The sequence below is a fragment of the Drosophila nasuta genome, chromosome X, assembly GCF_023558535.2.
Source record: "Drosophila nasuta strain 15112-1781.00 chromosome X, ASM2355853v1, whole genome shotgun sequence".
Lineage (NCBI taxonomy): Eukaryota > Metazoa > Arthropoda > Insecta > Diptera > Drosophilidae > Drosophila > Drosophila nasuta.
This window is the reverse complement of record NC_083459.1, coordinates 26,507,267-26,521,719: the sequence shown is the minus strand read 5'-3', so window position 1 is coordinate 26,521,719 and position 14,453 is coordinate 26,507,267. Positions and strand designations below refer to the sequence as shown.

General features: G+C 31.2%; 1 protein-coding gene across 3 annotated transcripts in view; it reads left to right on the top strand.

Annotated features, from left to right (window-relative positions):
• Positions 1-14,453, top strand: part of LOC132797174 (teneurin-a) — a 300,879-nt gene that overhangs the window by 28,468 nt on the left and 257,958 nt on the right. The window lies entirely within an intron of this gene.

Here is a 14,453-nt window from a genome sequence, read left to right as displayed (position 1 = left end):
TTACTGTGAGCTAATTGCACTTAGCGGCCACACGGCGTTAAGTAAGAAAATACTATTGGAAGCATAATTTTCCTCATTAAGTAATAGTTAAAAATAGTTAAAAAGGAAAAAAATAAATAATCCTTAAATTGAACGCAAAACAAAAGCAGAGAACGCAAAAAATAGGCTTATTTTTCACTTAAGAGCCACTTTGTTGGCCGCTAAATGAGATAAACGAAAACCCTGCTAGCGTTGTTCTTCTGAATTTTCTATCGCTTCTATTTTCTAATGGCTGATCATGGCTTATTGACTGGGACTGTTTACTTTTGTCCACCATTAACTAGAATATACCATTTTTAATGTTACACAGCGTATAATACTCATGAAACCCTTCCATTTACCTAATTGCACTTAGCAGCCACACGGCGATTAGTAAGAAAATATTTGTACCGACATCATTTTCTTTGTTAACCATTACCAAATGGAGAAGAAGAAATAATTTGTAAATTGAAAGCAGAAGAAAAGTAGAGAAACCTCAACACAATCTTTTTTCACTTAACAGCCACTTTGTTGGCCGATAAATGAAATAAACGTAATCGCTGCTAGCGTTGTTCTTCTGAAGTTTCTATTGCTTCGTAACCAACTTAAAGTTATTTACATTGACAAACAATTTCTGCAAGTTGCAAAAGTATGCGACAAAATTCAGTTAAAGAATATATTTATATATTTTTTTGTTGGTTTTTCTATTTTCTTATGGCTGATCATAGCTTATTCACTGGGACTGTTTACTTTTGTCCACCATTAACTAGAATATACCATTTTTAATAATACACAGCGTATAATACTCACGAAACCCTTCCATTTACCTAATTGCACTTAGCAGCCACACGGCGATTAGTAAGAAAATATTTGTAGCGACATAATTTTCTTTATTAACCATTACAAAATGGAGAAGAAGAAATAATTTGTAAATTGAAAGCAGAATAAAAGTAGAGAAACCTCAACACAATCTTTTTTCACTTAACAGCCACTTTGTTGGGCGCTAAATGAGATATAAGCTTAAATGTTTGCCAAAGTTGCTTTACTGTAGCTTTTATCGCCCTCTAAACCAACTTAAAGTTAATTTAAATGCAAACAAGTATGCGACAAAATTCAGTTGAAGGACATATGTAGATATTTTTTGTTGTTGTTGTTGCTCTTGGTTTTCCCATTTTCCTCTGGCTGATCATAGCTTATTGATGTGTGCGTGTGTGTGTGCGAGCAACTGTGTACACTGTCAATTAAATGTCATTTGTGGCTTCAGGAAATGTGCGGCTTTTGAATACACATACATATATTTCGCACTTCCGCTTTATAGCCGTAAAATATGTTGCCGCTGCTTTTGCTTTTGCTTTCGCTGCTGCTGTTGTTGTTACTGTCGCCTTGGCTGGCCGCTAGATGGCGACAGCTGCTATCGTTTATACCCAGCAAATATTGTGATAAGAGATCATAAACGAATCGAACTCTAGCGTGTCTGCTAGTCGAACTCTTCTCAGTGTTGTATTGCTTCATTTTAAAGTCGAATTTTCATTGCTTTTCATTACGGTTTGGCGCACATTTTGCGCTCAGTGGCCAACTGACACTCAACGCATTGCGATTCGTATAATTTATGCATCAATTTGTACGCTTCCACGTGTGCTTCTCTCTTGCAACATACTATACTACTTCCACATGCATTCAATGAGTGCACCACGCACACACACACAAACACACATGCATTCAATAAAATGCCAAAAACTCGTGATGTCGATCAGAGAAACGAGTAATTAGCTAGAAGATACCCTGTAACAAATAAACTAAATGGAAAATATGATTGCTGAGACAAAATGAAGGAATTTTGATTGCAAGCAAAAAAAATTACAACAAGCTTAAAATATTATTGATTTCATTTGATTCCAATACGAATAAAAGGAAAAATATGAAACTCAAATAATGACAATTTTTATTGTAACCAAAAAAACAAGCGTAAATTATTATTGTTTTATTAAATATATGAAATTTAATCAACAATATTTCATCAACAGCGAGACGAATGATTATTATATTTATTTCGAATAACAATTAATAAAAAATTATTTGAGGAATTTTAGAATTTTATTTAAGTTAAAATTATGAGAGACGATTTGGAAATTTGTTAGAAGTAAAGAAAACAAAGGCTGTTTAAATTCTATTGTTCTTTTATTTCAAATTTATTACTTTTGAGTAGAGAAAATATGTGATATTTAAAGATCTCTTATTTAAACATATTTTAAAAATCGAAAGGAGAGAGAATTGATATTTAAATTGATAATCAAATCAATTGATCATAAATCATATTCTTAATCAAGTAGTGGAAAGAAATCAAACTTTAAGATATATTCTAAATAAACTAGATAAAATAAATAATATCTAAAGATATTTTTTGATTGAAGAAAAGAAAACAATTTATATTTCAAGATAGTTTATAAATGAAGTTGACAAAAGAAATGACGTTTGAAGATATTTTCTACATCAAGCAGAGGAAATAAATATTCAAACATATTTTCTAAATTAAGCAAAAAAAAGAAATATCATTTAAGCATACTTTATAAATCAAATGAAATTTAAAGAAAAACTTTATAAAAATTGTATTGCTCATTTATTAGTTTGAGAAAATAATCACTCCAGAAAGGTTTTCATAGAGCCTAGCTATATGTTTAAAGTAGATAAATGAAATGCAAGCAAAACCTTTGTATGTTTGAATATCTGCAGGGTATAAAACGCGAAAAACGCTGTCGGTATTTGCATTCGCAACAACTACGCAGTTACCTCGCAGGCTATCTCCCTCTCTCTCTCTCTCTCCCCTCTCTCGCTTCTGCTTTCCATTTTTCACACACTCTCCATTTTGGTTGTTGTTGTTGTTGTTGCTGTTGTTGGTTGCGCATGCTGAAAATGTGAAAAGTGAAAACGCAGCACAGCGGCAATAACCGCATTGAGACCAAAAATATGTGCCAATTTTTATTATGGGCGCAGTCAAACGGCAAAAGCCAAACGACAATGCCACATGACGTTTCTCTCTCTCTCTCGCCATGGCAATAAACAGAGATAGCACGAAGCGAGAGAGTGAGACAGAGATACATAGAAATCGAATGAAAACAGCAGGCGCCAAATATGACAAAACATTTTTGAATTGCATCAATTGGATTTTTCATGTTTTTTTCTATTTTCTATTTTCTATTTTTTTTTTTTGACACCAAACTAAACCTGACTGCATTCTGCGTGCTCTGAATTTGATGTTTGAAAAAGATTGGACAATAGTCACGCTTTAAACATTTGAACTTTTTGCATGCTAGCATTGATTAAACTTAGCTTCCAATCGAAACAAATATTTCGACTATTCATTAATTGAGTACACAATTTAATTACAAATTTACTCGTAATGAAATTACATTATTAAATATTTACAGCGTATAATAAATGCTTTTTGTTCTCTATACGGCAATTAATAATTGTGAAATATTATTGAATACTTCATTGTTTCAAAGCCTTCCTTTTTTTTTCTCATTTCCCATTGGAAATAGCAATTAATTAAGGTTGTACATAAATTCTAAATTTCAGCGTTAATTTATAGCCAATGTGCCAAAAGGTTTTCAGTCTATTTGCGTTTCAGAAAAATGCATGATTTTGTGTAACGGAAGGAAGCTATTAATCAATTAATGCAATGGCGACATTAAAATGCTCAAAATTAATTACAAAACAAAAAGAAAACAAGTGAAATAGGAAAGCTGAATAAAAGCAAAATAGTGCGGTTTTAATTTTAAAATATACCAAAATAATATACCAACTAATATATTTGGTATATTGCTATAGTATTACATTCAAATAAGTAAGAAAGTTACAATCAAGTGTGCTCGACTGGGCAACACCCGCTATCCATTGTAAATAAAAGCAAAAGAGTGCGGTATTATTTCTAAAATATACCAAAATAATATACCAAAAAAATACTAAAGACTATTTTAAGTGAGATACCCGCTGTGAATGAAAAAAATTAAAATATACCATATTAATATACCGCAAAAATACTAAAAGTATCATATATATATTTGGTATATTAACAAAGTACAGTTAAAAAATACCATTGAGTGCAAAATATACCATAGATTACAAAATATACCATATGTGTTCATACTAAAAGTATCATATACATATTTGGTATATTGACAAAGTACAGTTAAAAAATACCATAGATTACAAAATATACCATATGTGTTCATACAAAGGGACGGACAGACAGACAGACGGTCATGGCTATATCGTCTCGACTGTTGACACTGATAAAGACTATAAATGTATATATTGTACTTTAAAAATTTGGATATGCCTTTTTTTTCCTGTTACTCTTCTACCCTATCGATAGTTAAATTGATTTTGGCAACTACTTAAAAATTGCTTCTTAATTTGATGAATGGATTTTAAAAGCATATTACGCATGCTTCGAGGGGTTAATCAATTAACCCACTAAGCGAGTTTTTCTATGTGGAAACTTTGTATTCCATTTCAGATAGATGAATGGGATTATTATCGAGGGGGCAGAAAAAAATACAATGCAAACTTTAATATGCTGAAAAGCCAATCGAAACTTTTTTACAGAATTCGCATATAAAACAATACTTCATTTTTTTTTGTTTGGTTTTTTTTTGCTCTATATATCGCTGTGAATTTGTGCAACTCAGATAAAGCATTGAAAATTAGATAACATCGCAGTTCGAGGCGCAAACAAAAACAATAAAATATACTATATGTATGTACAATTGAGAAACTTTTTAATGGGTTTATATCAACACGTTATATTTTATTTTCGATATATTTTATTTTGCATTTGCAACTGTCCAGCTGCAGTTCGTTATTGTTGTGCAAATCACAAACGCATTTTCATTACCAATTTCCTGCGAGTTTTTATCGCATCTAAAAAAAAAAAACCCAAACAAAAAAAATAAAGAACTAGAAATGTTGTCAACCCGTTAACGCGCTTGACTAACGACAACAAAATTCAAATATTGCCAAATCTAGGAAATAAAATTGCAAAAAAAAGAATCTAGAGAATAAATAATTGTCAGCGGGAAAATGTAGAACATTGAATAGCCTTTAGATGTTACATTCAAATTATTTGCTATCTGATTTCGATTTGCGCACGTGGTGCAAATCAAATTTATTTGCTGCGAAACTAAATAAAGAACAACTGAAGTTGATTTAGAGTTGCCGAATTAAATGCAGCTAAAAATACTCAACTAAAAACACAAAATAAATAAAGATATATATTACTAAGTAGATCTAACTAAAGTTGATTTTGTGTATAATTGCAAAACGAAATCAAGCTGAAAAAAGAGAACGATTAAAAGAGTGAACATATTTTAAAAATAGCACTAAAAATAAATAAAAAAAATTAATCAAATATTGTTAAGTAGATTCAAATAAGCAAACTGAAGTGGATAGTTGTAAAAGGAGTATAGATGTAAAATTAAAAATTGTTGAAAAGTTTCAATAAGTAATAAAATATTAAGAAGTAGATCTAAATATAGCTAAAAATACTCAACTAAAAATCACAAAAAAAAGAAAATAAACCTTGAATAAAAAGATCTATCTATATATATATACAAAGTTTATTTTGCGTATAATTGCCAAATGAATTATAGCTAACTAAGATTAAAAGAGCAATAATATTTGAAAAATTATGTTGGAACATTTAATTTGTATATAAACTAGAAAAATAAATAAAAAGATGTTAATAAGTATATCCAAATAAACAAACTGAAGTTGATTTTGTAAGAGTTTTAAACTTTAATATAGTTAAAAAAAAGTCTGATTTAAATCAACAAAAAGATCAAATATAGTTTTTAAAATGAAATATGCTAAACTAGAAAATAAATAGTTAAATGGTAAATATTCAAATGCAATTTTTAGGGAAATGCGAAAGCAACGGCGAAATTTGATCGGGCAAAGAAATGCATAGTTTAAATAAAGTTCACAGCTCGTCTAAATATCGTTTGTATATATCGCATGCCAAACAGCATTTGCTCTTCTATGCGTAGCACTTTCTGTGACAAAATTGAATTAACTTCGACTAGAGTATTAAAAGGATAAAAGGCATCAACAACGACAACGAAAAAAAACAAGAAAAACGTAGGAAAAAATCAGGGGAAATGTAACGAATATTCAAAAACTATTTTCAGCTGGCGCTGCACATTTAACTCAGCGCGTGTGTGTGTGTGTGTGTGTGTGTGTGTGTGTGTGTGTGTGTGTGTGTGTGTGCGATAGTTCAATATTCATTGGCCGTAATTTGATTGAAATAAGTGAAGCGCGCTTTTGTGCGTCGCCCGAGTGAGCAGAAAGGCAGCAGAGAGAGAGAGAGAGAGAGAGAGAGAGAGAGGGTTGAGGCTGATGTCAATGCGAGAGGCGGACGCGACGAGGGATGCGAGGGGGCGTGGCAGGTTAACGCTAAACATGGAAAGCTGTTTTCAGGTCGCAGTTTCCAACATGAAATTTATGAAGTATTCGACTCGTTGGCACACAGGAAATTAAAATTATTAAGCATCACCTTTTATGTGAAGCACACAGAGAGTGTGTGTGTGTGTGTGTGTGTGTGTGTGTGTGTGTGTGTGTGTGTGTACGTGCGTATGTGTGTCTGTGTGTGTGTGTGTTAGTAGGACAACACACACATTGTCATTTTAATGGCATTCTTATGGGCTATGTTATGACCACTTTAAAAATGAGCTGATGAATACAACACAACATTCCACAAAACATGCCACGCCCCCGACTATGATCACATCCCAGGCACTTAGTACCCGTAATTACATAATCAATAGTGATAAACAAGTAAGCTAGCTGCGGTCGAGGGTGCTCAACTGTGAGATACCTGCTGACCCATGTCAGTAAAAGCAAAAAAGTGTGGTATTATACTAAAATTATACAAAGTTTATATACTGAAAATTAATAAAATATACTAAGTGTTATATTTGGTATATTAATATACTAGATATATATAGATAGATGAGGCATAAGCAAACCAATGCGGTATTATGATAAAAATATACCATGTTCATATACCAAAAATATATCAAAAAATACTAAAGACTATGTTTGGTATGTTAATATACTAGATATATATAGATAGATGAGGCACAAGCAAACCAATGCGGTATTATACTAAACAGATACCATATTACTATACCGAAAAAATATAAAAATACCAAAGACTATATTTGGTATATCGGTATACTAGGTAGATAAATGAGATACCCGCTAACCATTTTCAGTAAAAGCTAAAAAGTGTGGTATTATACTAAAAGTATACCAAGTTTACATACTGAAAATTAATAAAATATACTAAAGGCTATAGTTGGTTATACTAGATATATAGATATATGAGTTATACAAGATATATAGATATATGAGGCATAAACAAACCAATTCGGTATTATACTAAAAATATACCATGTAAATATGCTGAAAATATATCAAAAATACTAAAGACCATATTTGGTATATTAATATACTAGGTAGATAAATGAGATACCCGCTAACCATTTTCAGTAAAATCAAAACAGTGGATTTTGTACTGAAAATATACTGAAAGTATACACTGAAAAATACTTAAACATATCTAAGACTTTATTTGATATATTGAGATACTATATTGATTGATAACCATTTTCAATTTAAACAAACACTATTATACTTAAAATATACTTACTTATCATACTAAAAGTCATAACATATACTAAAAGTATAACATATTGTCAATTCAAATAACTAACACACGATTGCAGTAGGCGTTTAATTGTCATATAAAACGATTTCTAAAATAAATACTACAAGGGAGAAAAAATAAATTATGGGAACTCTAATTATGATTGTATGTTCTATAAATCGTAACTCTTACTTGTGGGGATGGAAGTGGGTGGTGGAAAAATCTAAAGCAAACAAATCAGACAAGTGCTGATCTATCTCTTAAAGTCTCTGAGAGATGTTCATACCCACAAGCGGACAGACAGACAGACGGACGGACACACATATATGACAATATCATCTCGGCTGTTGATGCTGATCAAGAATATATATATACTTTATGGGATCGGAGATGTCTCCATCTCCCTCTTACATTCCTGCATTTCCTGCAGTCACAAAGTTATAATACCCTTCTACCCTATGGATAGCGGGTATAAAAAGAGTATCGCTTGCTTGTTTTATACCCTATTCTGTTGTAGTCATAAATGTCAACTCGATGCTGTTGTAAAATTTCAGCACATCAACATTTATTGCTAATTAAACTAATGTCGGTGCAGACAAGCATTTCACAATTGATAGAGTCAAACATTAATTGGCTGATGCGGTGAACAAACGTTAACGCTCATAATAATGGCAGCTATAAAATTGATGTGCTTGACAAAAGAGATAAGATAAGCGCCATGTTTTTATTGTTGCCTTTCCCGTTGTTAACCTTTGTTTTGTTATAAGGTGAGGTTTATTTTGAATAAAGTGTGTTTATTTGACTTGTAATGCGTGTCATTTCTTATTTTTATTCAGTTAGCTAACAAAGTTGAAGGACGAAGCAAGTCTTGAGAAGCTTTGACTCTGTAATGAGAACTTTACATTTAATTGTTTCTTATATTTTTATTATGAGAAACATAAATTGTTAATTTGTGGTTGCTTAGCTCTTTATTATTTGCATTCATTGAAATTAACTAATACTTAAATATGGTTATTTTCTCTTATTAATTTTATTTAGTTATTGAATTCCACTCTGCGATAAGAAATTTACATTTATTTATTTGGATTTATAATGAATATATATCATGTATATATACAAAGGATATATCTCTACTCGGTATTTAATATTTTTATTTTTAAATTCAACAAATTTGAAATGCAATATTAAATATAAGAAGCACTGTTTTTGATAGCACTCTAGTCTGCCAAAAAGAACTAATATTTATTTTTGAATATTTGTGTTTGATATTTATAGAATAATACCTTTTAAATTATGGTTATTTGTCTCTTCATTACTTTCATTTTAAATGATATACTTTAAGTAAATTAACTTATATTTAAGTATTAAAATATCTTTATATAATACTCTTTATTTATTAATTGTATTTTGTTATTTAACAAAGTTCATAAAATTTTGAGATGAGTTCTCGGATATTGGTCTCTAATAATAAGAAAAATTTACTTTGAATTTATTTCATATTTATAATTATATTTCATTCTCATCGATTATTAAGTTACTTCTCATTCATTATGTTTATATAAATGCAAATATGAATATGTCTCAGTTATTAGCATTATTTAGAAACCTAAATGCAAAGTGAAGGCCATTTATTTATATACATACATATTTCATATTTATTTATTTTATAATAAAAGTATATCAATGAAAATAATAAGAAGTAATATCATTTATATACTTTTGTGGAACTCTTTTATTATATTACTGTTATAAATATTTTATTATATTATGTATACATTTCACAATTATTTTTATTTATTATTTATTTATTTTGATTATTATTTATTTATACACATTTTTTAATCCATCTGTTAGTTGATTTTGTTGTGCTGCTTTTTCGAGGAAAGTTTCGTTGCATAAAACATAGAGAGCAAACAAATAAATGCAGACAGCAGTGCGCTTTGAAACTGAGATCATTCGTAATTAGATTTGCTGGAAATTCATTAGAAGTCCGTTCCCCTTGGCCAAAGGACAAGCGTGCATGCATCATAACGCCGAAGCCGAAGCTGAAGTCGAGGCTAATGCGAATGCGAATGCCATTAGTCGATGTGGGGGGTAAAATCCAAAGCTGACCGCGTTAGCTTAATTGTCACCCACACACACACACACACTTTGGGATGATATCAAGTTGCTGCATTAGAATGCATAAACTGCAAAACAAATGTCGTGTGTGTGTTTTTTTTTTTAATAAATTTAATGAAATAAGTTCAACAGTAGCTGCTGCTGGTTGCAGCCAGAGAAACTAAAGCCTCGGGGTTATGGCCAAGTATACATATGTGTGTGTGTGTGTGTGTGGGAGCCTGCAGCAAATTGGTGTGTGGCTCTAATTTTACTAGCAGGCGGCGCTGCTGACTCTCATTAAATTTTCATAGTTTTCCAAACGCGCGCGCCGCCGCCCGAATCTGAAAATGATAATTAAAATGCGACCCAGGCTTCACTTGCCCTCAGTCTGTGTGTGTGTGTTGGTGTGCTGGTGTGTGTGTGTGTGCATGAATTATGCGCAAGCACACTTAACACCCAAACGACCCGGCTTTTCCAAACGTAGCATCCTGCTACTGCTGCATCGGATGAATGGCGATGGCGATGGCAATGGCGGAGCAACTCATAAATGTTGTGCAGGCGAGCAAAAAAGGATACACGCAGCAACAGGAGCGTACTATAATATCCAGCACACACAAGCACACTCACACACACACACACACACCGAACAGCACAGCAGGTTCTGGTTGCTGCGTGTGCTGCGTGCATGCATAAGAAAGTAAGTTCTTACGCGTTCTGGGGTATACATTACGTATACGTAATGCCGAGTACAAGACAAACTGACTACCAGCGACGGCAATTAACTAACATTGATACTACTGCAGTAAAGCTAATGAATAAAGCATTGCTAGTGATAGTATACGAATATAGAAATACAAACAATCGAATATAATAATGACTTAAGAAGTAATACAAATAAGCGTATATAAAATCTGAAGTGAAATGACTTCAAAAGAAGAAAATCAAATAATCGAATATAAAACTGAAAGTTAAAAGAATTAAGAACAAGAAAATAAATGAATATAAAATTGAAAGTTTAAAGAATTAAGAGCAAGAAAATAAACGAATATAAAATTTAAAGTTAAAAGAATTGAGAACAAGAAATACAAAAAAAAACGAATAGAAAATCGAAAGTAACAAGTAAGAAAGCTACAGTCGAGTGTACTCGATTGTGAGATACCCGCTACCCATTTTGAATAAAAGCAATATATTTTGCGATATTATTCTCAAAATATACCAAATATACTACAAAAATACTAAAAAATATACCAAATGGTATATGTGGTATATCGATATAGTACCGCATTCAAAATATACCATAGACGGCACAATATTCCATTGTCAGCCAAAGCAACTAAGACCCCTACTAAGAAGGCGTTTTTGCCCATACAAAAGTATTTCTTTAATAACTACCACAATTTTTATCTGATCGCAACCAAATTTTCAGGAATCATAACTACTATAGTCGTTATTATATGTACCAAAATTCGTAACTCTAGCTTTAAAATTACGCTTGTTATTCGGATTTTTTTGATTTGCCGAGGGCGGAAGTGGGCGTGGCAAAAATTTGAAACAAACTTGATCCGCGTGCAAACATAACAAATGCTGTAGAAAAAAAATTATAGCTCTATCTCTTATAGTCTCTGAGATCTAGCTGTTCATACGGACAGACGGACAGACAGACATGGCTAGATCGTCTCGGCTGTTGACGCTGATCAAGAATATATATAAATGCATATTTTAAAAAATTAATGTATAAATTGATTTAAAAAATATATATTAAAATGCTATGTGAAATTCAAAGTCTATTTATAAGTTTTAAAACTGAGAATTATAGTTTTTCTAACGTTGGCAAGATTTAAGCAAATTCTTAAATTATTAAAAGAATGTGTATTTTAATGATTAATGTAAAAAAAATATAAGTAAAGAAATTAATAATTTTAACATTCAATTAAATCACGGCAAATTATGATTTCTTACTTATATAGTATTTTAGCATTAACATTATCATTTGCTTAAATATTTGTGATTAATTGAAGTATCTTAAAGTGAACGTCTGACGGATTTTAACAAAATCTTAAATGAAATGATTTGAAGCCAAAAAAGACTGTTTAAGTTTGATACACATATTTCAATGATTAATGTAGAAAGTGATAAAAAGATAGGAATATAAATACTTTTAACATTTAAGTGAATCACAGCAAATTATAATTTTTTTTGACTTATCTTATATTTTAGCATTTACATTAGCATTTGGCATTTCGCTAAATAATATTTTCATTTGCCTGCATATTTGCGCTTAATTAAAGTATCGCAAAGATAACGCTGTGCAAGGTTTAAATGAAAAGATTTGGAAGACAAGACTCTGTGCTCAGTGTTTGCTTTAGCTTTTCGTTAATGCTTACTGTACACGCAGACGCTTAACGCGTGTGTTGGTGTGCGTGTGAGGGGAGTGAGCGTAGGCGTGTGTGTGTGTATGTGTGTGTGTGTGTGTGTGTAAGTGTGGCCAGGTGATGTGATTTATTGCATTGTGGTAACTTTTAGGTATCGCTCGCTGAGCTCTGTCTGTGCGTGAGCAAAGTGTGAGTAAGTGTGTGAAGGTTGTGTGTGAGTAGGTGTGTGTGTGTGTGTAACGGTTGTGTGTGTGTGTGTGTGTGTTATGCGGTGTGCGGTGCGTTCTCTTTTGCGCTTAAAAGACAAACCGCTAATTTGTTATCATTTATCACCATGCTGAGACATCTGTATGTGTTTGTCTCTGTCTCCCTCTCGCTCTCTCTCTCTCTCTTTCTCTGTGTGTGTGTGTGTGTGTGCATAAACAATTTGTAAATGTGTTACATTTAAACCCTAAAGTAAAGTCTGTGCTCCCCGTCGGTTTGTCCCTATTTTCTTCTCCTGATTTTATCATTGTGATAAATACTTTGACGTCAACGTAACATGCGAGATTTGCACGTAACTCTCTGTGCGTATGTCTGTGCGTGTGTGTGTGGGTGTCTGTTACTGTGTGTGTGTATTTGTACAGATGCTGGCTTAAATAATGAAAAGGGACCAAGGATTTTTGGTCCAGCCGCTGAATAATGACAGCTGAACTGAACGTACAGCAAGAGATAAACATTTTTGTTCTCCTCTGCTTTTTTTTATGAATCCTATTTCATTTTTGTGACTTACAACAATGCAAACAAAGATAATCACAACACGCAGGTCAGAAGAAAAACCCTTTCCTTTTTTAATTCCCACTTTAATTTCAATCTTTAAATACTCGAAATTGTTGTGGCTTCACTCGCAATTTACTTTTGATCGAACTAATGCAATAACAATTCAATTTGCACATTTCGAATCCACCTTAAAGCTGTCATCTGTCAATTGTCAATGTGTCTCTGTCTCTCTGTCTGTCTGTCTGTGTGTTTGTGCTTGTGTGTATTTTATTGATTGTTGAGCAGAGTTTGATTGATTTCATGCATTTCAATCAATTTGATTTATTGAAAGCACACACATACAACACACAACAAAATGCTACGACTCACATGGGAATTATTGTGCATGTTAAGCATATTAAAAACTGGCAGCTGGAAGATGGGAAATGGGAGATGGAAGATGGGCAGCCAATCATGCTATAGAATCCATAATTGAAACGTTTAGACAAGTTTATGAAAAGGTAGAAAACTAAATGCTGCTTCACTTATTGTCTATGCAAAAACAAATCAATTGTTGAGTCTTGATTTAATTGGAGTTCAAATAGTTATATAGAAAGAAAAAAACTTAATAAAATCTTGAATCAAAATTATGTGATGTCAAAATTGAATTAAAAAGTTTTATTTTTAAATCGATATCTTCAAATTGATTAGTATAATCTTGTTTCATGAATGACAGAATCTTTGAATTGAACCAAGAAGGCAAAATCTTAAATCAAGATCAAACAAAAATAAATTTAGATTGTTACAAAAATAAAATAGATTCCTTTTTTTTATATATGTTTTTTTTTACATAATTATGTAAGCTAATCTATTTTTATTTAATATTAGTTACAATTATAAAAATTACCTCTTTTATATAAGAACTGACTGGAGTTTGAACCCAAGACCAAAGACCATTTAAGTTACTTAAAGAAAGAGAATTCCAACATTTTATAAAACAAGAAAGAAAGGATTTTTTTTTACTCAAGATTCGCAAACTACTTTCCAATATAGATTGAAATATTTTTGAAAAAATATAATAGCAAAGAAATAGGTTTTTAATCTTAAAATGCAAATTAAGCAAAAAAAAAAATCTTAATATACAATTTTTCAACCTAAAAATTTTATTTCAAGTTTTTTTTTTGTGATTGAAAATATTTTAAATCAAGATTTGCAATCTGCTTTTCAATTTAGAATAAAACATTTTTGAATCAAGACTTTTTTCTTAATGTAAGATGTTTTTAATTATAAAATACAAATTTAGCATTCAAATCATTGTTAAAGATCTTTTCAATCTAAAAATCGTATTTCAAGAAAAAGATCGAACAAATTTGTAAACAAGCTTTACTTTTCAATGTCAATTCTGTTTTATCTATGCACAAGTAATCATTTAACTAGCTGCCACTTTACAATTTCATTTAAAACGAAAACGAAAAAGAAAAAGAAAAAAAAATATATCAAACACGTTTATCCCAAAA